The 21,405-nt window shown below is 54.0% G+C and overlaps 1 protein-coding gene and 1 long non-coding RNA gene across 5 annotated transcripts in view; one reads left to right on the top strand and one right to left on the bottom strand.

Moving 5' to 3' along the window:
• SETX (senataxin) overlaps window positions 1-251 on the bottom strand; it is a 40,702-nt gene extending 40,451 nt beyond the window's left edge. For 2 of the 3 annotated variants that reach the window (XM_073555970.1, XM_073555972.1), the window contains exon 1: window positions 115-244. The gene's annotated coding sequence lies outside the window, so the exon portion shown is untranslated. Of the gene's footprint in view, window positions 1-114 lie in introns of all 3 variants that reach the window. The other variant, XM_073555971.1, reaches the window with a different exon arrangement.
• A 218-nt stretch (window positions 252-469) lies between these two features.
• On the top strand, window positions 470-21,157 carry LOC141059825 (uncharacterized). 2 transcript variants are annotated; one of them, XR_012222608.1, is made up of 4 exons: window positions 470-573; window positions 18,510-18,605; window positions 18,690-18,784; window positions 20,990-21,157. It is a non-coding gene; the product is annotated as an uncharacterized lncRNA (long non-coding RNA). The 2 variants fall into 2 exon arrangements; XR_012222607.1 differs by lacking the exon at window positions 470-573 and having other exon boundaries at window positions 14,980-18,605.
• The last annotated feature ends 248 nt before the right edge of the window (window positions 21,158-21,405 follow it).

Below are 21,405 nucleotides of genomic sequence, written 5' to 3'. Positions count from 1 at the left end.
TCCACCACCAGAGACAGGCACACGCTGTAAACTTTATAGGTACCGATATGTACAGAGCACAGCCCACAGTATACCCCAATACCCGCCCTGCTGCCCCACACCGCCGGCCCTCACCCTCCTCCTGCCCGCAGGGTCAGCCCTCCGCCATGGCCTCAGCGCGGCCTCCGATCAGTCCCCATCCTCACTTTAGTCAGCTACTGCCGTCAGCAGTTCGGCCCCGCCCCGGAAGTGAAGAGCTGCCGATTGCTGCTATTTAACTGGTGCAAGGCTCGGAGCCGCCTCCCACAACATGGTGGCCAATATTGTGTCTTTGCGAGAGGCCAGAGCCTGGATGCGAGTTTTCACTTTGCAGGCCAGTTCTTTAGTGGGCGTGTCAGAGGGAGGGTGGGGCGGCAGTGTTTGTGAGCTGCAGCGCTGATTGGCTCATGACGGCAGTGAAGGCGGTGCATTTATGAGCGCGCTCAGATCCTGGGGCAGGCTGGGAAGGTGGTAGGGGCGTGCACTACTTCTCGAGGTGGAGGCGCGCATTCAGGAGCGAGCACTCATTTTTACTTCTCGGCGCCCATTTCACAGGTGCTGGGCGCGCTTTTCACAGGTGCAGCGTCTGCGCTTTTCACAGGTGGTGGGCGCGCTTTTCACAGGTGGTGGGCGCGCTTTTCACAGGTGCAGCGTCTGCGCTTTTCACAGGTGGTGGGCGCGCTTTTCACAGGTGCAGCGTCTGCGCATTTCACTAGTGCTGGCGCATATTCACAGGTGGTGGGCGCGCTTTTCATAGGTGCAGTGTCTGCATATTTCACAGGTGGTGGGCGCGCTTTTCACAGGTGCAGCGTCTGCGCTTTTCACAGGTGCAGCGTCTGCGCTTTTCACAGGTGCAGCGTCTGCGCTTTTCACAGGTGCAGCGTCTGCGCTTTTCACAGGTGGTGGGCGCGCTTTTCACAGGTGCAGCGTCTGCGCATTTCACTAGTGCTGGCGCATATTCACAGGTGGTGGGCGCGCTTTTCATAGGTGCAGCGTCTGCATATTTCACAGGTGCTGGGCGCGTTTTTCATAGGTGCAGTGTCTGCATATTTCACAGGTGGTGGGCGCGCTTTTCACAGGTGCAGCGTCTGCGCTTTTCACAGGTGCTGGGCGCGTTTTTCATAGGTGCAGGGTCTGCATATTTCACAGGTGCTGGGCGCGTTTTTCATAGGTGCAGCGTCTGCATATTTCACAGGTGCTGGGCGCGCTTTTCATAGGTGCAGTGTCTGCGCATTTCACTAGTGCTGGCGCATATTCACAGGTGGTAGGCGCGCTTTTCACAGGTGCAGCGTCTGCGCTTTTCACAGGTGGTGGGCGCGTTTTTCATAGGTGCAGCGTCTGCGCATTTCACAGGTGCTGGACGCGCTTTTCACAGGTGCAGCGTCTGCGCATTTCACTAGTGCTGGAGCATATTCACAGGTGGTGGGCGCGCTTTTCACAGGTGCAGCGTTTGCGCATTTCACTAGTGCTGGCGCATATTCACAGGTGCTGGACGCGCTTTTCACAGGTGCAGCGTCTGCGCATTTCACTAGTGCTGGCGCATATTCACAGGTGGTGGGCGCGCTTTTCATAGGTGCAGCGTCTGCATATTTCACAGGTGCTGGGCGCGTTTTTCATAGGTGCAGTGTCTGCATATTTCACAGGTGGTGGGTGCGCTTTTCACAGGTGCAGCGTCTGCGCTTTTCACAGGTGCTGGGCGCGTTTTTCATAGGTGCAGCGTCTGCATATTTCACAGGTGCTGGGCGCGCTTTTCATAGGTGCAGTGTCTGCGCATTTCACTAGTGCTGGCGCATATTCACAGGTGGTAGGCACGCTTTTCACAGGTGCAGCGTCTGCGCTTTTCACAGGTGGTGGGCGCGTTTTTCACAGGTGCAGCGTCTGGTATTTCACAGGTGGTGGGCGCGCTTTTCATAGGTGCAGCGTCTGCATATTTCACAGGTGCTGGGCGCGTTTTTCATAGGTGCAGTGTCTGCATATTTCACAGGTGGTGGGCGCGCTTTTCACAGGTGCAGCGTCTGCGCTTTTCACAGGTGCTGGGCGCGTTTTTCATAGGTGCAGCGTCTGCATATTTCACAGGTGCTGGGCGCGTTTTTCATAGGTGCAGCGTCTGCATATTTCACAGGTGCTGGGCGCGCTTTTCACAGGTGCAGCGTCTGCGCATTTCACTAGTGCTGGCGCATATTCACAGGTGGTGGGCGCGCTTTTCACAGGTGCAGCGTCTGCGCATTTCACTAGTGCTGGCGCATATTCACAGGTGCTGGACGCGCTTTTCACAGGTGCAGCGTCTGCGCATTTCACTAGTGCTGGCGCATATTCACAGGTGGTGGGCGCGCTTTTCATAGGTGCAGCGTCTGCATATTTCACAGGTGCTGGGCGCGTTTTTCATAGGTGCAGCGTCTGCATATTTCACAGGTGCTGGGCGCGTTTTTCATAGGTGCAGTGTCTGCATATTTCACAGGTGGTGGGCGCGCTTTTCACAGGTGCTGGGCGCGTTTTTCATAGGTGCAGCGTCTGCATATTTCACAGGTGCTGGGCGCGTTTTTCATAGGTGCAGCGTCTGCATATTTCACAGGTGCTGGGCGCGCTTTTCATAGGTGCAGTGTCTGCGCATTTCACTAGTGCTGGCGCATATTCACAGGTGGTAGGCGCGCTTTTCACAGGTGCAGCGTCTGCGCTTTTCACAGGTGGTGGGAGCGTTTTTCACAGGTGCAGCGTCTGGTATTTCACAGGTGGTGGGCGCGCTTTTCATAGGTGCAGCGTCTGCATATTTCACAGGTGCTGGGCGCGTTTTTCATAGGTGCAGTGTCTGCATATTTCACAGGTGGTGGGCGCGCTTTTCACAGGTGCAGCGTCTGCGCTTTTCACAGGTGCTGGGCGCGTTTTTCATAGGTGCAGCGTCTGCATATTTCACAGGTGCTGGGCGCGTTTTTCATAGGTGCAGCGTCTGCATATTTCACAGGTGCTGGGCGCGCTTTTCATAGGTGCAGTGTCTGCGCATTTCACTAGTGCTGGCGCATATTCACAGGTGGTAGGCGCGCTTTTCACAGGTGCAGCGTCTGCGCTTTTCACAGGTGGTGGGCGCGTTTTTCACAGGTGCAGCGTCTGCGTATTTCACAGGTGCTGGGCGCGCTTTTCATAGGTGCAGCGTCTGCGCATTTCACTAGTGCTGGCGCATATTCACAGGTGGTAGGCGCGCTTTTCACAGGTGCAGCGTCTGCGCTTTTCACAGGTGGTGGGAGCGTTTTTCACAGGTGCAGCATCTGCGCATTTCACTAGTGCTGGCGCATATTCACAGGTGCTGGGCGCGCTTTTCACAGGTGCAGCGTCTGCATATTTCACAGGTGCTGGACGTGCTTTTCATAGGTGCAGCGTCTGCGCATTTCACTAGTGCTGGGGGAATATTAACAGGTGGTGGACGCGCTTTTCACAGGTGCAGCGTCTGCGCATTTCACTAGTGCTGGCGCATATTCACAGGTGGTGGACACGCTTTTCACAGGTGCAGCGTCTGCATATTTCACAGGTGCTGGGCGCGTTTTTCATAGGTGCAGCGTCTGCGCATTTCACTAGTGCTGGCGCATATTCACAGGTGGTGGACGCGCTTTTCACAGGTGCAGCGTCTGCATATTTCACAGGTGCTGGGCGCGTTTTTCATAGGTGCAGCGTCTGCGCATTTCACTAGTGTTGGCGCATATTCACAGGTGGTGGGCGCGCTTTTCACAGGTGCATCGTCTGCATATTTCACAGGTGCTGGGCGCGTTATTCATAGGTGCTGCGTCTGCGCATTTCACTAGTGCTGGCGCATATTCACAGGTGGTGGGCGCGCTTTTCACAAGTGCAGCGTCTACGCATTTCACTAGTGCTGGCGCATATTCACAGGTGCTGGATGCGCTTTTCATAGGTGCAGCGTCTGCGCATTTCACTAGTGCTGGGCGAATATTAACAGGTGGTGGACGCGCTTTTCACAGGTGCAGCGTCTGCGCATTTCACTAGTGCTGGCGCATATTCACAGGTGCTGGGCGCGCTTTTCATAAGTGCAGCGTCTGCGCATTTCACTAGTGCTGGGCGCGCTTTTCATAGGTGCAGCGTCTGCGCATTTCACTAGTGCTGGCGCATATTCACAGGTGCTGGGCGCGCTTTTCATAGGTGCAGCGTCTGCGCATTTCACTAGTGCTGGCGCATATTCACAGGTGCTGGGTGCGCTTTTCACAGGTGCAGCGTCTGCATATTTCTCAGGTGCAGGGCGCGCTTTTTACAGGTGCAGCGTCTGCGCATTTCACTAGTGCTGGGCGCATATTCACAGGTGCAGCATCTGAGTATTTCACTAGTGCTGGGCGCGTTTTTCAGGTGCAGCGTCTGCATATTTCACAGGTGCTGGGCGCGCTTTTCACAGGTGCATAGTCTGCATATTTCACAGGTGCTGGGCGCGTTTTTCATAGGTGCAGCGTCTGCGCATTTCACTAGTGCTGGCGCATATTCACAGGCGGTGGGCGCGCTTTTCACAGGTGCATCGTCTGCATATTTCACAGGTGGTGGACGCGCTTTTCACAGGTGCAGCGTCTGCGCATTTCACTAGTGCTGGCGCATATTCACAGGTGGTGGACGCGCTTTTCACAGGTGCAGCGTCTGCATATTTCACAGGTGCTGGGCGCGTTTTTCATAGGTGCAGCGTCTGCGCATTTCACTAGTGCTGGCGCATATTCACAGGTGGTGGGCACGCTTTTCACAGGTGCATCGTCTGCATATTTCACAGGTGCTGGGCGCGTTTTTCATAGGTGCAGCGTCTGCGCATTTCACTAGTGCTGGCGCATATTCACAGGTGGTGGGCGCGCTTTTCACAAGTGCAGCGTCTGCGCATTTCACTAGTGCTGGCGCATATTCACAGGTGCTGGACGCGCTTTTCATAGGTGCAGCGTCTGCGCATTTCACTAGTGCTGGGCGAATATTAACAGGTGGTGGACGCGCTTTTCACAGGTGCAGCGTCTGCGCATTTCACTAGTGCTGGCGCATATTCACAGGTGCTGGGCGCGCTTTTCATAAGTGCGTCTGCGCATTTCACTAGTGCTGGCGCATATTCACAGGTGCTGGGTGCGCTTTTCATAGGTGCAGCGTCTGCGCATTTCACTAGTGCTGGCGCATATTCACAGGTGCTGGGTGCGCTTTTCACAGGTGCAGCGTCTGCATATTTCTCAGGTGCAGGGCGCGCTTTTCATAGGTGCAGCATCTGAGTATTTCACTAGTGCTGGGCGCGTTTTTCATAGGTGCAGCGTCTGCATATTTCACAGGTGCTGGGCGCGCTTTTCACAGGTGCATAGTCTGCATATTTCACAGGTGCTGGGCGCGTTTTTCATAGGTGCAGCGTCTGCGCATTTCACTAGTGCTGGCGCATATTCACAGGTGCTGGGCGCGCTTTTCACAGGTGCAGCGTCTGCATATTTCACAGGTGCTGGACGTGCTTTTCATAGGTGCAGCGTCTGCGCATTTCACTAGTGCTGGGGGAATATTAACAGGTGGTGGACGCGCTTTTCACAGGTGCAGCGTCTGCGCATTTCACTAGTGCTGGCGCATATTCACAGGTGGTGGACGCGCTTTTCACAGGTGCAGCGTCTGCATATTTCACAGGTGCTGGGCGCGTTTTTCATAGGTGCAGCGTCTGCGCATTTCACTAGTGCTGGCGCATATTCACAGGTGGTGGGCACGCTTTTCACAGGTGCATCGTCTGCATATTTCACAGGTGCTGGGCGCGTTTTTCATAGGTGCAGCGTCTGCGCATTTCACTAGTGCTGGCGCATATTCACAGGTGGTGGGCGCGCTTTTCACAAGTGCAGCGTCTGCGCATTTCACTAGTGCTGGCGCATATTCACAGGTGCTGGACGCGCTTTTCATAGGTGCAGCGTCTGCGCATTTCACTAGTGCTGGGCGAATATTAACAGGTGGTGGACGCGCTTTTCACAGGTGCAGCGTCTGCGCATTTCACTAGTGCTGGCGCATATTCACAGGTGCTGGGCGCGCTTTTCATAAGTGCAGCGTCTGCGCATTTCACTAGTGCTGGGCGCGCTTTTCACAGGTGCATAGTCTGCATATTTCACAGGTGCTGGGCGCGTTTTTCATAGGTGCAGCGTCTGCGCATTTCACTAGTGCTGGCGCATATTCACAGGTGGTGGGCGCGCTTTTCACAGGTGCATCGTCTGCATATTTCACAGGTGCTGGGCGCGTTTTTCATAGGTGCAGCGTCTGCGCATTTCACTAGTGCTGGCGCATATTCACAGGTGGTGGGCGCGCTTTTCACAAGTGCAGCGTCTGCGCATTTCACTAGTGCTGGCGCATATTCACAGGTGCTGGACGCGCTTTTCATAGGTGCAGCGTCTGCGCATTTCACTAGTGCTGGGCGAATATTAACAGGTGGTGGACGCGCTTTTCACAGGTGCAGCGTCTGCGCATTTCACTAGTGCTGGCGCATATTCACAGGTGCTGGGCGCGCTTTTCATAAGTGCGTCTGCGCATTTCACTAGTGCTGGCGCATATTCACAGGTGCTGGGTGCGCTTTTCATAGGTGCAGCGTCTGCGCATTTCACTAGTGCTGGCGCATATTCACAGGTGCTGGGTGCGCTTTTCACAGGTGCAGCGTCTGCATATTTCTCAGGTGCAGGGCGCGCTTTTCATAGGTGCAGCATCTGAGTATTTCACTAGTGCTGGGCGCGTTTTTCATAGGTGCAGCGTCTGCATATTTCACAGGTGGTGGGCACGCTTTTCACAGGTGCATCGTCTGCATATTTCACAGGTGCTGGGCGCGTTTTTCATAGGTGCAGCGTCTGCGCATTTCACTAGTGCTGGCGCATATTCACAGGTGGTGGGCGCGCTTTTCACAAGTGCAGCGTCTGCGCATTTCACTAGTGCTGGCGCATATTCACAGGTGCTGGACGCGCTTTTCATAGGTGCAGCGTCTGCGCATTTCACTAGTGCTGGGCGAATATTAACAGGTGGTGGACGCGCTTTTCACAGGTGCAGCGTCTGCGCATTTCACTAGTGCTGGCGCATATTCACAGGTGCTGGGCGCGCTTTTCATAAGTGCAGCGTCTGCGCATTTCACTAGTGCTGGGCGCGCTTTTCACAGGTGCATAGTCTGCATATTTCACAGGTGCTGGGCGCGTTTTTCATAGGTGCAGCGTCTGCGCATTTCACTAGTGCTGGCGCATATTCACAGGTGGTGGGCGCGCTTTTCACAGGTGCATCGTCTGCATATTTCACAGGTGCTGGGCGCGTTTTTCATAGGTGCAGCGTCTGCGCATTTCACTAGTGCTGGCGCATATTCACAGGTGGTGGGCGCGCTTTTCACAAGTGCAGCGTCTGCGCATTTCACTAGTGCTGGCGCATATTCACAGGTGCTGGACGCGCTTTTCATAGGTGCAGCGTCTGCGCATTTCACTAGTGCTGGGCGAATATTAACAGGTGGTGGACGCGCTTTTCACAGGTGCAGCGTCTGCGCATTTCACTAGTGCTGGCGCATATTCACAGGTGCTGGGCGCGCTTTTCATAAGTGCGTCTGCGCATTTCACTAGTGCTGGCGCATATTCACAGGTGCTGGGCGCGCTTTTCACAGGTGCAGCGTCTGCATATTTCACAGGTGCTGGACGTGCTTTTCATAGGTGCAGCGTCTGCGCATTTCACTAGTGCTGGGGGAATATTAACAGGTGGTGGACGCGCTTTTCACAGGTGCAGCGTCTGCGCATTTCACTAGTGCTGGCGCATATTCACAGGTGGTGGACGCGCTTTTCACAGGTGCAGCGTCTGCATATTTCACAGGTGCTGGGCGCGTTTTTCATAGGTGCAGCGTCTGCGCATTTCACTAGTGCTGGCGCATATTCACAGGTGGTGGGCACGCTTTTCACAGGTGCATCGTCTGCATATTTCACAGGTGCTGGGCGCGTTTTTCATAGGTGCAGCGTCTGCGCATTTCACTAGTGCTGGCGCATATTCACAGGTGGTGGGCGCGCTTTTCACAAGTGCAGCGTCTGCGCATTTCACTAGTGCTGGCGCATATTCACAGGTGCTGGACGCGCTTTTCATAGGTGCAGCGTCTGCGCATTTCACTAGTGCTGGGCGAATATTAACAGGTGGTGGACGCGCTTTTCACAGGTGCAGCGTCTGCGCATTTCACTAGTGCTGGCGCATATTCACAGGTGCTGGGCGCGCTTTTCATAAGTGCAGCGTCTGCGCATTTCACTAGTGCTGGGCGCGCTTTTCATAGGTGCAGCGTCTGCATATTTCACAGGTGCTGGGCGCGTTTTTCATAGGTGCAGCGTCTACGCATTTCACTAGTGCTGGCGCATGTTCACAGGTGGTGGGCGTGCTTTTTACAGGTGCAGCGTCTGCGCATTTCTCTAGTGCTGGGTGCTCTTTTCATAGGTGCAGCATCTGCGCATTTCACTAGTGCTAGGCGCATATTCACAGGTGCAGCATCTGAGCATTTCACTTGTGCTGGGCGCATTTTTCATAGGTGCAGCGTCTGCGCATTTCACAGGTGGTGGGCGCGCTTTTCACAGGTGCAGCGTCTGCATATTTCACAGGTGCAGCGTCTGCGCATTTCACTAGTGCTGGCGCATAGTCACAGGTGCTGGGCGCGCTTTTCACAGGTGCAGCGTCTGCATATTTCACAGGTGCTGGGCGCGCTTTTCACAGGTGCAGCGTCTGCATATTTCACAGGTGCTGGGTGCGTTTTTCATAGGTGCAGCGTCTGCGCATTTCACTAGTGCTGGCGCATATTCACAGGTGGTGGGCGTGCTTTTCACAGGTGCAGCGTCTGCGCATTTCACTAGTGCTGGGCGCGCTTTTCATAGGTGCAGCATCTGCGCATTTCACTAGTGCTGGGCGAATATTAACAGGTGGTGGACGCGCTTTTCACAGGTGCAGCGTCTGCGCACTTCACAGGTGCTGGGCGCGCTTTTCATAGATGCAGCGTCTGTGCATTTCACTAGTGCTGGCACATATTCACAGGTGCTGGGTACGCTTTTCACAGGTGCAGCGTCTGCATATTTCTCAGGTGCTGGGCGCGTTTTTCATAGGTGCAGCGTCTGCGCATTTCACTAGTGCTGGCGCATTTCACAGGTGCTGGATGCGCATTTCACAGGTGCAGCGTCTGCGCATTTCACTAGTGCTGGGCACGCTTTTTACAGGTGCAGTGTCTGCGCATTTCACTAGTGCTGGGTGCATATTCACAGGTGCAGCGTCTGCGCATTTCACTAGTGCTGGGCGCGTTTTTCATAGGTGCAGCGTCTGCGCATTTCACAGATGCTGGCGCATATTCACAGGTGGTGGGCGCGCTTTTCACATGTGCAGCGTCTGCATATTTCACAGGTGCTGGGCGCGTTTTTCATAGGTGCAGCGTCTGCGCATTTCACTAGTGCTGGCGCATATTCACAGGTGGTGGGCGCCCTTTTCACAGGTGCAGCGTCTGCATATTTCACAGGTGGTGGCCGCATTTTTCATAGGTGCAGCGTCTGCGCATTTCACTAGTGCTGGGCGAACATTCACAGGTGCTGGGCGCGTTTTTCATAGGTGCAGCGTCTGCGCATTTCACTAGTGCTGGCGCATATTCACAGGTGGTGGGCGCCCTTTTCACAGGTGCAGCGTCTGCATATTTCACAGGTGCTGGGCGCGTTTTTCATAGGTGCAGCGTCTGCGCATTTCACTAGTGCTGACGCATATTCACAGGTGCTGGGCGCGCTTTTCACAGGTGCAACGTCTGCATTTTTCACTAGTGCTGGGCGCGTTTTTCATAGGTGCAGCGTCTGCGCATTTCACTAGTGCTGGCGCATATTCACAGGTGCTGGGCGCGCTTTTCACAGGTGCAGCGTCTGCGCATTTCACTAGTGCTGGGCGCGCTTTTCACAGGTGCAGCGTCTGCGCATTTCACTAGTGCTGGGCGCGCTTTTCATAGGTGCAGCGTCTGCGCATTTCACTAGTGCTTGGCGAATATTCACAGGTGGTGGACGCGCTTTTCACAGGTGCAGCGTCTGCGCTTTTCATAGGTGCAGCGTCTGCGCATTTCACTAGTGCTGGCGCATATTCACAGGTGGTGGGCGCGCTTTTCACAGGTGCAGCGTCTGCATATTTCACAGGTGCTGGGCGCGCTTTTTACAGGTGCAGCATCTGCGCATTTCACTAGTGCTGGGCGCATATTCACAGGTGCATCGTCTGCGCATTTCACTAGTGCTGGGCGCGCTTTTCATAGGTGCAGCGTCTGCGCATTTCACAGGTACAGCGTCTGCGCATTTCACTAGTGCTGGGCGCGCGTTTCATAGGTGCAGCGTCTGCGCATTTCACTAGTGCTGGGCGAATATTCACAGGTGGTGGACGTGCTTTTCACAGATGCAGCGTCTGCGCACTTCACAGGTGCTGGGCGCGCTTTTCATAGGTGCAGCGTCTGCGCATTTCACTAGTGCTGGCGCATATTCACAGTTGGTGGGCGCGCTTTTCACAGGTGCAGCGTCTGCGCACTTCACAGGTGCTGGGTGCGCTTTTCACAGGTGCAGCGTCTGCATATTTAACAGGTGCTGGGCGCGCTTTTTACAGGTGCAGCGTCTGCACATTTCACTAGTGCTGGGCGCATATTCACAGGTGCAGCGTCTGCGCATTTCACTAGCGCTGGGCGCATATTCACAGGTGCAGCGTCTGCGCATTTCACTAGCGCTGGGCGCATATTCACAGGTGCAGCGTCTGCGCATTTCACTAGTGCTGGGCGCGCTTTTCACAGGTGCAGCGTCTGCGCATTTCACTAGTGCTGGGCGCGCTTTTCATAGGTGCAGCGTCTGCGCATTTCACTAGTGCTTGGCGAATATTCACAGGTGGTGGACGCGCTTTTCACAGGTGCAGCGTCTGCGCATTTCACTAGTGCTGGCGCATATTCACAGGTGGTGGGCGCGCTTTTCACAGGTGCAGCGTCTGCATATTTCACAGGTGCTGGGCGCGCTTTTTACAGGTGCAGCATCTGCGCATTTCACTAGTGCTGGGCGCATATTCACAGGTGCATCGTCTGCGCATTTCACTAGTGCTGGGCGCGCTTTTCATAGGTGCAGCGTCTGCGCATTTCACAGGTACAGCGTCTGCGCATTTCACTAGTGCTGGGCGCGCGTTTCATAGGTGCAGCGTCTGCGCATTTCACTAGTGCTGGGCGAATATTCACAGGTGGTGGACGTGCTTTTCACAGATGCAGCGTCTGCGCACTTCACAGGTGCTGGGCGCGCTTTTCATAGGTGCAGCGTCTGCGCATTTCACTAGTGCTGGCGCATATTCACAGTTGGTGGGCGCGCTTTTCACAGGTGCAGCGTCTGCGCACTTCACAGGTGCTGGGTGCGCTTTTCACAGGTGCAGCGTCTGCATATTTCACAGGTGCTGGGCGCGCTTTTTACAGGTGCAGCGTCTGCACATTTCACTAGTGCTGGGCGCATATTCACAGGTGCAGCGTCTGCGCATTTCACTAGCGCTGGGCGCATATTCACAGGTGCAGCGTCTGCGCATTCCACTAGTGCTGGGCGCGTTTTTCATAGGTGCAGCGTCTGCGCATTTCACAGGTGGTGGGCGCGTTTTTCATAGGTGCAGCGTCTGCGCATTTCACTAGTGCTGGGCGATTATTCACAGGTGGACGCGCTTTTCACAGGTGCAGCGTCTGCGCACTTCACAGGTGCTGGGCGCGCTTTTCATAGGTGCAGCGTCTGCGCATTTCACTAGTGCTGGCGCATATTCACAGGTGGTGGGCGCGCTTTTCACAGGTGCAGTGTCTGCATATTTCACAGTTGCTGGGCGCGCTTTTTACAGGTGCAGCGTCTGTGCATTTCACTAGTGCTGGGCGCATATTCACAGGTTCAGCGTCTGCGCATTTCACTAGTGCTGGGCGCGTTTTTCATAGGTGCAGCGTCTGCGCATTTCACAGGTGGTGGGCGTGCTTTTTACAGGTGCAGCGTCTGCATATTTCACAGGTGCTGGGCGCGCTTTTCATAGGTGCAGCGTCTACGCATTTCACTAGTGCTGGGCGCGTTTTTCATAGGTGCAGCGTCTGCGCATTTCACTAGTGCTGGCGCATATTCACAGGTGGGCGCGCTTTTCACAGGTGCAGCCTCTGCGCACTTCACAGGTGCTGGGTGTGCTTTTCACAGGTGCAGCGTCTGCATAGTTCACAGGTGCTGGGCGCTTTTTACAGGTGCAGCATCTGCGCATTTCACTAGTGCTGGGTGCATATTCACAGGTGCAGCGTCTGCGCATTTCACTAGTGCCGGGCGCGTTTTTCATAGGTGCAGCGTCTGCGCATTTCACAGGTGCTGGCCCATATTCACAGGTGGTGGGCACGCTTTTCACAGGTGCAGCGTCTGCATAGTTCACAGGTGCTGGGCGCTTTTTACAGGTGCAGCATCCGCATTTCACTAGTGCTGGGCGCATATTCACAGGTGCAGCGTCTGCGCCCTTCACTAGTGCTGGGCACGTTTTTCATAGGTGCAGCGTCTGCGCATTTCGCTAGTGCTGGCGCATATTCACAGGTGGTGGGCGCGCTTTTCACAGGTGCTGGGTGCGCTTTTCACAGGTGCAGCATCTGCAAATTTCACAGGTGGTGGGCGCGCTTTTTACAGGTGCAGTGTCTGCGCATTTCACTAGTGCTGGGCGCGCTTTTCATATGTGCAGCGTCTGCGCATTTCACTAGTGCTGGGTGAATATTCACAGGTGCAGCGTCTGCGCATTTCACTAGTGCTAGGCGCGTTTTTCATAGGTGCAGCGTCTGCGCATTTCACTAGTGCTGGCGCATATTCACAGGTGCTGGGTGCGCTTTTCACAGGTGCTGGGTGCGCTTTTCACAGGTGCAGCGTCTGCGCATTTCACTAGTGCTGGGCGCGCTTTTTACAGGTGCAGTGTCTGCGCATTTCACTATTGCTGGGCGCATATTCACAGGTGCAGCGTCTGCGCATTTCACTAGTGCTGGGCGCGTTTTTCATAGGTGCAGCGTCTGCGCATTTCACAGATGCTGGTGCATATTCACAGGTGGTGGGCGCGCTTTTCACAGGTGCAGCGTCTGCATATTTCACAGGTGCTGGGCGCGTTTTTCATAGGTGCAGCGTCTGCGCGTTTCACTAGTGCCGGCGCATATTCACAGGTGGTGGGCGCCCTTTTCACAGGTGCAGCGTCTGCATATTTCACAGGTGCTGGGCGTGTTTTTCATAGGTGCAGCGTCTGTGCATTTCACTAGTGCTGGCGCATATTCACAGGTGGGGGCGCTTTTCACAGGTGCAGCGTCTGCATATTTCACAGTTGCTGAGCGCATTTTTCATAGGTGCAGCGTCTGCGCATTTCACTAGTGCTGGGCGAATATTCACAGGTGCTGGGCGCGTTTTTCATAGGTGCAGCGTCTGCGCATTTCACTAGTGCTGACGCATATTCACAGGTGGTGGGCGCGCTTTTCACAGGTGCAGCGTCTGCATTTTTCACTAATGCTGGGCGCGTTTTTCATAGGTGCAGCGTCTGCGCATTTCACTAGTGCTGGCGCATATTCACAGGTGCTGGGTGCGCTTTTCACAGGTGCAGCGTCTGCGCATTTCACTAATGCTGGGCGCGCTTTTCACATGTGCAGCGTCTGCGCATTTCACTAGTGCTGGGCGCGCTTTTCATAGGTGCAGCGTCTGCGCATTTCACTAGTGCTTGGCGATTATTCACAGGTGGTGGACGCGCTTTTCACAGGTGCAGCGTCTGCGCACTTCACAGGTCCTGGGCGCGCTTTTCATAGGTGCAGCGTCTGCGCATTTCACTAGTGCTGGCGCATATTCACAGGTGGTGGGCGCGCTTTTCACAGGTGCAGCGTCTGCATATTTCACAGGTGCTGGGCGCGCTTTTTACATGTGCAGCATCTGCGCATTTCACTAGTGCTGGGCGCATATTCACAGGTGCAGCATCTGCGCATTTCACTAGTGCTGGGCGCGCTTTTCATAGGTGCAGCGTCTGCGCATTTCACAGGTACAGCGTCTGCGCATTTCACTAGTGCTGGGCGCGCTTTTCATAGGTGCAGCGTCTGCGCATTTCACTAGTGCTGGGCGAATATTCACAGGTGGTGGACGTGCTTTTCACAGGTGCAGCGTCTGCGCACTTCACAGGTGCTGGGCGCGCTTTTCATAGGTGCAGCGTCTGCGCATTTCACTAGTGCTGGCGCATATTCACAGTTGGTGGGCGCGCTTTTCACAGGTGCAGCGTCTGCGCACTTCACAGGTGCTGGGTGCGTTTTTCACAGGTGCAGCGTCTGCATATTTCATAGGTGCTGGGCGCGCTTTTTACAGGTGCAGCGTCTGCACATTTCACTAGTGCTGGGCGCATATTCACAGGTGCAGCGTCTGCGCATTTCACTAGCGCTGGGCGCATATTCACAGGTGCAGCGTCTGCGCATTCCACTAGTGCTGGGCGCGTTTTTCATAGGTGCAGCGTCTGCGCATTTCACAGGTGGTGGGCGCGTTTTTCATAGGTGCAGCGTCTGCGCATTTCACTAGTGCTGGCGCATATTCACAGGTGGTGGGCGCGCTTTTCACAGGTGCAGCGTCTGCGCACTTCACAGGTGCTGGGCGCGCTTTTCATAGGTGCAGCGTCTGCACATTTCACTAGTGCTGGCGCATATTCACAGGTGGTGGGCGCGCTTTTCACAGGTGCAGTGTCTGCATATTTCACAGTTGCTGGGCGAGCTTTTTACAGGTGCAGCGTCTGTGCATTTCACTAGTGCTGGGCGCATATTCACAGGTTCAGCGTCTGCGCATTTCACTAGTGCTGGGCGCGTTTTTCATAGGTGCAGCGTCTGCGCATTTCACAGGTGGTGGGCGCGCTTTTTACAGGTGCAGCGTCTGCATATTTCACAGGTGCTGGGCGCGCTTTTCATAGGTGCAGCGTCTACGCATTTCACTAGTGCTGGGCGCGTTTTTCATAGGTGCAGCGTCTGCGCATTTCACTAGTGCTGGCGCATATTCACAGGTGGGCGCTCTTTTCACAGGTGCAGCCTCTGCGCACTTCACAGGTGCTGGGTGTGCTTTTCACAGGTGCAGCGTCTGCATAGTTCACAGGTGCTGGGCGCTTTTTACAGGTGCAGCATCTGCGCATTTCACTAGTGCTGGGTGCATATTCACAGGTGCAGCGTCTGCGCATTTCACTAGTGCCGGGCGCGTTTTTCATAGGTGCAGCGTCTGCGCATTTCACAGGTGCTGGCCCATATTCACAGGTGGTGGGCGCACTTTTCACAGGTGCAGCGTCTGCATAGTTCACAGGTGCTGGGCGCTTTTTACAGGTGCAGCATCTGCGCATTTCACTAGTGCTGGGCGCATATTCACAGGTGCAGCGTCTGCGCACTTCACTAGTGCTGGGCACGTTTTTCATAGGTGCAGCGTCTGCGCATTTCGCTAGTGCTGGCGCATATTCACAGGTGGTGGGCGCGCTTTTCACAGGTGCTGGGTGCGCTTTTCACAGGTGCAGCATCTGCAAATTTCACAGGTGCTGGGCGCGCTTTTTACAGATGCAGTGTCTGCGCATTTCACTAGTGCTGGGCGCATATTCACAGGTGCATCGTCTGCGCATTTCACTAGTGCTGGGCGCATTTTTCATAGGTGCAGCGTCTGCACATTTCACTAGTGCTGGCGCATATTCACAGGTGCTGGGTGCGCTTTTTACAGGTGAAGCGTCTGCGCACTTCACAGGTGCTGGGTGAGCTTTTCACAGGTGCTGGCGCATATTCACAGGTGGTGGGCGCGCTTTTCACAGGTGCAGCGTCTGCATATTTCACAGGTGCTGTGCGCGTTTTTCATAGGTGCAGAGTCTGTGCATTTCACTAGTGCTGGCGCATATTCACAGGTGCTGGGCGCGTTTTTCATAGGTGCAGCGTCTGCGCATTTCACTAGTGCTGGCGCATATTCACAGGTGGTGGGCGTGCTTTTCACAGGTGCAGCGTCTGCATATTTCATAGGTGCAGCGTCTGCGCATTTCACTAGTGCTGGCGCATATTCACAGGTGGTGGGCGCGCTTTTCACAGGTGCAGCGTCTGCATATTTCACTAGTGCTGGGCGCGTTTTTCATAGGTGCAGTGTCTGCGCATTTCACTAGTGCTGGCGCATATTCACAGGTGCTTGGCGCGCTTTTCATAGGTGCAGCGTCTGCGCATTTCACTAGTGCTGGGCGCGTTTTTCATAGGTGCAGCGTCTGCGCATTTCACTAGTGCTGGCGCATATTCACAGGTGCTGGGCGCTTTTTACAGGTGCAGCATCTGCGCATTTCACTAGTGCTGGGCGCATATTCACAGGTGCAGCGTCTGCGCACTTCACTAGTGCTGGGCGCGTTTTTCATTGGTGCAGCGTCTGCGCACTTCACAGGTGCTGGGTGCGCCTTTCACAGGTGCAGCGTCTGCATAGTTCACAGGTGCTGGGCGCTTTTTACAGGTGCAGCATCTGCGCATTTCACTAGTGCTGGGCGCATATTCACAGGTGCAGCGTCTGCATAGTTCACAGGTGCTGGGCGCTTTTTACAGGTGCAGCATCTGCGCATTTCACTAGTGCTGGGCGCATATTCACAGGTGCAGCGTCTGCGCACTTCACTAGTGCTGGGCACGTTTTTCATAGGTGCAGCGTCTGCGCATTTCACTAGTGCTGGCCCATATTCACAGGTGGTTGGCGCGCTTTTCACAGATGCAGCGTCTGTGCACTTCACAGGTGCTGGGTGCGCTTTTCACAGGTGAAGCGTCAGCGCATTTCACTAGTGCTGGGCGTGCTTTTCGTAGGTGGAGCGTCTGCGCATTTCACTAGTGCTGGGCGCTTTTTTCATAGGTGCAGCGTTGGCGCATATTCACAGTTGGTGGGCGCGCTTTTCACAGGTGCAGCGTCTGCGCACTTCACAGGTGCTGGGTGCGCTTTTTACAGGTGTAGAGTCTGCGCATTTCACTAGTGCTGGCGCATATTCACAGGTGGTGGGCGCGCTTTTCACAGGTGCAGCGTCTGCGCACTTCACAGGTGCTGGGTGCGCTTTTTACAGGTGTAGCGTCTGCGCATTTCACTAGTGCTGGCGCATATTCACAGGTGGTGGGCGCGCTTTTCACAGGTGCAGCGTCTGCGCACTTCATAGGTGCTGGGTGCGCTTTTCACAGGTGCTGGCGCATATTCACAGGTGGTGGGCGCGCTTTTCACAGGTGCAGCGTCTGCATATTTCACAGGTGCTGGGCGCGTTTTTCATAGGTGCAGCATCTGTGCATTTCACTATTGCTGGCGCATATTCACAGGTGGTGGGCGCGCTTTTCACAGGTGCAGCGTTTGCATATTTCACAGGTGCTGGGCGCGTTTTTCATGGGTGCAGCGTCTGCGCATTTCACTAGTGCTGGGCGCATATTCACAGGTGCTGGGCGTGCTTTTCACAGGTTCAGCATCTGCGCATTTCACTAGTGCTGGGCGCATATTCACAGGTGCTGGGCGTGCTTTTCACAGGTTCAGCATCTGCGCATTTCACTAGAGCTGGGCGCATATTCACAGGTGGTGGATGCGCATTTCACAGGTGCTGGGCGCGCTTTTCACAGGTGCAGCGTCTGCGCATTTCACAGGTGCTGGGCGCGCTTTTCACAGGTGCAGCGTCTGCGCATTTCACTAGTGCTGGGCGCGCATTTCACAGGTGCTGGGCGCGCTTTTCACAGGTGCAGCGTCTGCATATTTCACAGGTGCTGGGCGCGCTTTTCACAGGTGCAGCGTCTGCATATTTCACAGGTGCTGGGCGCGCTTTTCACAAGTGCTGGGCGCATTTCACAGGTGCAGCGTCTCCACGCATTTCTGCCTCTCCACCGTTTACCACTCTGCCATATGATCTATATTCTGCCTATAGTAAGCTGTTGCCATTGTTCCGAGGTGCTGCATCGCCACGCATTCAGGAGCACGCATTTCTGCCTCTCGGTGCACATTTAGAGTGTGTGCACATGTGGATTTTGCTGCAGATTTGGCCCAGCGGATCCGTAGCAGTTTCTACAGCGTCTTACAGTACCATTTAAGTCTATTGAAAATGAAAAACGCAGTGCACACTTTGCGTATTTTTCCACACAGATTTGCTGTTTGTTTTAAATTTGCAGCATGTCACTTCTTTGTGCGGAATCCGCAGCGGTTTGACACCTGCTCCGTTACAGGTGTCAAACCGCAGGCTAATCCGCACTAAATCCACAGGTAAAGCGCAGGTCATTTGACCTGCGGATTTAGCCAAATCTGCGTGGAAAAATCTGCAGCAGAATCCGCAACGTGAACCCTAAGGAGCAGAAGGCGCACATTCATGAGCGCACATTTCTGTGTCTCCACCATTTGCCACACTGCCGTATGATCCGTATTCCACCTATAGTAAGCTGTTGCCTTTATTCCCATGTGCTGCGTCTCCACGCATTCAGGAGCGTGCATTTCTACCTCCACCGTATGATACATTGCAGTATGATCCGTATTCTGCCTCTTGTAAGCTGTTGCCTTTATTCCCAGGTGCTGCGTCTCCTGGAAGGTCTGGGTTTGCCAGAGCTACTGATTCAGTTAGCCACATTGGCTATTTTGGAGACTGCGGATGACCTGAAAAGTCAGGTAATGCCATGTACAAGCTCTCGTCTCCTTCTCTATGTATCTATGATATTTTTTGGTGAGTGACCAGATGTCTCCTGATTGTAGGCAACTTTGAGGACTCATACCTTCAATTATCACCTGGATTTGGGACACAACAGCCAGTCGTACAACGCTCTTGCGCATATTCCCGATCACAGCAGGTGAGACTGAGGTCCGATGCCTCGTGGCGTGGGGCGGAGGTCTGATGGCTCATGGTGTGGGGTGCAGGGCTGAATGTGGTGTGGGGTGCAGGGCTGACCACTCGTGGTGTGGGGCGGAGATGCTCCTCGCCTGTAACGTACATGCACCTCAGTGGTTAGGAATGTATTAAAGGCACCCAAGGAAATAGCAATGGGCAGAAGCATCACTGACCCAACTTGTTAAAGGGAACCTGTCACGTAGTTTTGGCCCTGTAAGCTGCGGCCACTGCCTTTCAGGGCTTACCTACAGCATTCTATAAGCCTGTAGATAAGCCCACGCTCTAACCTGAAACAGAAGAAAAACAAGTTTTATTATACTCACTGGGGGCAGGGTTGTGCGCGGTGGGTGTCGTGGTCCGGTGCCTCCCATCTTCATGCGATGACTTCCTCCTGCTTACTTCTACCTCGGCGCAGGCGCACTGCTCTGCCCTGTTGAGGGCAGAGTAAAGTACTGCAGTGCGCAGACGCGGGACATCTCTGACATTTCCCTGCACAGTGCAGTACTTTGCTGTGCCATCAACAGGGCAAGGAGGAGGACGTTATCGCATGGAGATGGGAGGTGGTGGACCCGGACCTGCGACGCCCATCGGAAAGAACAGCACCCGGGTGAGTATAATAAAACTTGTTTGTCTTCTCTTTCAGGTTAGATCTGGGGCTTATCTACAGCATTATAGAATACTGTAGATAAGCCGTGATAGCCATAGGCCGCAGCTTACAGGGCCAAAACGATGTGACAGGTTCCCTTTAGCCCTCACTTAGCCAGAGTAGGTCCCAGTTAGATGCTGCGGTCAGGAGCGCCGGAATATTAGGGTCTGGTTGGTTCCTCATCCCCCCCCCCCCCATATAGCACCATTAATTCCCCAGCTTTATCGATGTCATCGCTGATCCTATCGGGGCACACAATCTACATTCCCTATCGGGATGTCTGTGGAGTGTGAGAGAAAACAGAGAACATACACACTGCTTGCAGGTGTTCTCCTTGTTGCGATTTGAATCCAGGACCTCAGTTCTGCAATGGTAGCCACTGCATGCTATCCACTGAGACACTTTGCTGCCCCAATATCCACTTGTGTCCAAATTGAACAGTCTCATCTAATCCTGTACATATGAGGCTATCGTATTTGGATCAGGAGACCCGTAGCTGGTAAGGACCACGTGGGCTATAGGATGAAGGTCAGCGGTCTGGAATCCGGCATCAGACGGAGTTTGGAGACTCACAATTGTTGACTTGTATCACACAGCAGAAAAAAGCATGTGGTTCACTGTCCCTTATAACACATACATAATCTACATGAGGCACAATTGTTAAAGGGGTCATCCAGAATTGGGAAAACATTCTCTTTGGAGCTGATCTTTAATATCTGACACAACCTATAGACTAAAGAGGCACTGTTTTTAAAGGCAAGCTGCCATTTTCCATCCTGTATACTTCTCACAGTGGCCTCTGTCCGCCTTGTCTCCTTTGGTTTGGATGCCGTATTCCCCCATCGATCACCTTCTGCAATCGCTGGAAGAGAGTAACAGTCGGATACACCGAGAGTTAAGAGCCGCAGTCAGCGGGTTTTTTTTTTGTTTTGTTTTTTATAGCGCTAACATATTCCGCAGCGCTTTACAGTTTTGCACACATTATCATCACTGTCCCCGATGGGGCTCACAATCTAAATTCCCTATCAGTATGTCTTTGGAATGTGGGAGGAAACCCACGCAAACACGGTGGAGATTATACAAACTCCTTGTCCTTGGTGGGATTCGAACCCAGGACTCCAGAGCCACCGTGCTGCCCACCGTCACACATGCGTGTGGTATTAGGGGGGCTTGGTATATGCTCCGATTATAGGACTTGTCCCCCATTAGTTGCTGCACATTCTGCCGCCTTTCTTACCGGATGCCACGATAGGCCTCATTCTAAGTCTGTGCTGCATGGTGCTACTGGGATGATTGACATGAAAGGACGAGAACCGGAAAAGCCAAAGCTTGTCCTCTGCATGCGACTGGACTCCCTGACCGTTAATGGCGCGATTTCACATCACATGACCGTGGTGACTAATGGTGATGTCATGCATGGTGACATAATGCCACACTCATAAACTGTGATGGATTAGAGCCATGGCAGCCAGGCTCAGACCATGTGTGCGCCATTAATGTCTTCCTCCATTTCCTTTACAGCTGCGGGAGAAGCTCAGTGGCAAACTCAACTACTACTTTCAGAAGTTGGGAGACTCCACGTCGCATCTGCTCAGGCACCGGAGAAGCTAGCACCGCTCTGTGCTTCATGGTTTTCCCCTTTATACCTGTGTTTTGTCATTTTTGTATAATAAAATTTTATATTTTCTATGTTTTTGCGATCCGGACTCACTGGTTTCTCGGTAATGGGCCGTGTCCTCAGCGTTAGATTAGTTACATCAAGTTTATGGCGTATAGTAATTAAACCGCTAGCAGACTCCACCCCTCCCACTAAGCCCTGCCCACTTTTTAGAACTGTGATAAAGGTGGGTCCAGCTGGCGTAAAGTAATGGCTCCGTGTAGCTGTTTGCAAGCAGTGAATCGATGCATGAACACAACTGCCACGATATAAACACTAG

This window comes from Dendrobates tinctorius, unplaced genomic scaffold (genome assembly GCF_039654945.1).
Source record: "Dendrobates tinctorius isolate UK_male_01 unplaced genomic scaffold, ASM3965494v1 ptg000231l, whole genome shotgun sequence".
Classification (NCBI taxonomy): domain Eukaryota; kingdom Metazoa; phylum Chordata; class Amphibia; order Anura; family Dendrobatidae; genus Dendrobates; species Dendrobates tinctorius.
Note: the sequence above shows the minus strand (reverse complement) of the source record. Positions and strands in the feature narration are given on the sequence as shown.